This window comes from Dermacentor albipictus, chromosome 1 (assembly GCF_038994185.2).
Source record: "Dermacentor albipictus isolate Rhodes 1998 colony chromosome 1, USDA_Dalb.pri_finalv2, whole genome shotgun sequence".
Lineage (NCBI taxonomy): Eukaryota > Metazoa > Arthropoda > Arachnida > Ixodida > Ixodidae > Dermacentor > Dermacentor albipictus.
In genome coordinates, this window is record NC_091821.1 from 190201330 (window position 1) to 190203697 (window position 2368).

General features: G+C 43.1%; 1 non-coding gene across 1 annotated transcript; it reads left to right on the forward strand.

The window, feature by feature from the left end:
• Nucleotides 1-1817: 1817 nt before the first annotated feature.
• Nucleotides 1818-1890, forward strand: TRNAA-AGC (transfer RNA alanine (anticodon AGC)). The gene has a single exon. It is a non-coding gene; the product is annotated as a tRNA-Ala (tRNA).
• Nucleotides 1891-2368: the final 478 nt, after the last annotated feature.

Below are 2368 nucleotides of genomic sequence, written 5' to 3' on the forward strand. Positions count from 1 at the left end.
GATGGAATCGCCGTGGTCTGCGAGAGAAAAGGATGGCGTCGTCATCATCAGACGCTGTACCATTCAACCCTTCAGGCTCTACGGCCACTTCTCCGGTGGAGTCCTACGGTCTCACGCAATTTGACGCAACCGCAAAACTTGATTCCATCGCGAAAGGTGGTCTTCCTGAATTAGGGGTATCTCCCGTGACGGAATCGAGAGACAAGGTTTAAGAGCTTGTTTAAGAGCTTTAAGAGCCCTATAAATGACCACGGAGTGGAATCCATGTTGGCTTCATTAACCCATCAGCATAATAAAGAAATAAGGAAACGCAAGTATGATGGAAAATACGCGATTATAAAACAGACGTCTAGATTCGAATAATCGCGAAGTGCTCAAAAACAACAGTGAAATTATAAGTTTGGAAGCCGATAAATAGAAAGACCTGACCTTTCTTTAAAAAAAAAATGATGATAGTCGATGAAGCAACCAACCCAGTCTAGTTCTAGCACGTTAGCAGGCCTGACGGCTTTCTTTGACGACATTGGGCTCGCACATGACACTACGGGACCGCGCGAAACCCGCAAACAGCAACTCTCCCTCCAATGTTTTTTTTTTTTTGTGCATGTGTGTGTGTGTGTGATTCCGCAGTCTCCTTTTCTCTAATACGTGATGTGATTTTATCGTGACTACAGTGCTGAGGGTATACTGTGGCCTGTGTTACTGTGCCCAGAGTGGAGTGCAGGGACAGCCTCATGAAACGTTTTCTTATCCAAAGTAATATAGGTTGTGCTTAAACTTCCTTAGAAAAATGTCATTAACGTTTTCTGTTCATTTCACCGTGATAGGCATCTTTAAATGGATCACCTCAATGTGACAATTAGGCTCAAATAAGTACCAATATATGCATTTTAGTACCGTCACACTTTTATTTCAATAAATTGATACCCTTTATCCGTCCCCATTAAAAGAAAAGACGCTACTGAAAGCCAGCTGCAAGTAAGAAGGCATTAGAAATGCACAGTTTCGTGAAAAATACAGAGAACGAGAGAGAGAAGAAAGCATGCTTCCTTTATTTTTGCCATTTATGTGAATTAATAGGAAAATATCCTCATATCACCTAATCACCCCAGACGAAGAACGCTCTGAAAGTAGCACGACCAGTATCCTTCGCGGGCTCTCGGACTTTTTACAAACGAACTCTTATATTATAACCCTATCTTGTGAAAGGTGAGAGCTCTTGTCTTGTTTAATCATATGCAAAGGTGGTAATAGCCAATCGCTTTGCTGTCGCGACATGCAATAAACATTTTTCTGAGATTTTTCCCTCCTTGTGCACTAAATTGCGCACGAAGGTAAGTAGGCACTGTCTTGTAAATAAAGCATACCTATTCTGTTTTAACCACACAGGTGTAATAATCTTTTGGATCTTGCAGAGTAAGATAGTGGCAGCGCGCCTATAGATATACACATGACCGAGGAAAGATTGCTCATGACGTAACGACATACTTAACTAAAAAATAAAAGAAATCTGGTGATTTTTAGCTGCAGGGACAACTGAAGACTTCAACTTACAGCAGACATTCTTGAATGCTTAAGGGTACAAGCAAGTAATAGGGCTAACCGGTATCACAACTGATATCAAGATGCCGAACACGAACGCCCTTTAACGGATAGTGATCGTGCTCAGGTGCTGCGATGCCTCTTCAAGTTTATTAAAATGCGAACCAGCGTGCCAGCAGTGGATAGTCATCGCTTCCTACGGCGGCCCTCGTTTTGGCAGTTTCATGCAGAACTACCTGCGGTCTAAAGCCTGTTTCATTGCACCATTCATGCGTGGGGGTGTAGCTCAGATGGTAGAGCGCTCGCTTAGCATGCGAGAGGTACTGGGATCGATACCCAGCACCTCCACTGTTTTTTTTTTCTCGGCAGGAGTTTCATTTATGTACAGTCCTGTACAGTCACGCCATGCAGTAACGTCCAACATCTAAAGAGGAAAACGACTTGAAAATGATAAGTGTTCGTAGGTCTTATTTTTTTTTTAAAGCCACCTTATCAATCCCGTCATCTTGTGCTCTTGGTTCCCGTGTATTCGCCTGCGCATTGGACAAGCGAGTGTTCCTTAATATGCAACATGCAACGCTCTTTCTTCCTCAAATGACCAAATGACTAAATGACTGCAAATCTAAGCATAAAACTAGTTCATTGTCACCATCGCCATTTCGTTCGTCTGACACGCCGCAGCTCGTTAAACGGTTACAGCCACCTGTTAAAAAGTTTGCGGGTACGATTTCAGGCAACTGCGGCTGCATTCCGATGTGGACAGAAAGCAAAAATGTATGTGCAATGAGTATTTGGAGGCCGTGCGAGAAATCCGAGCGATCAAAAT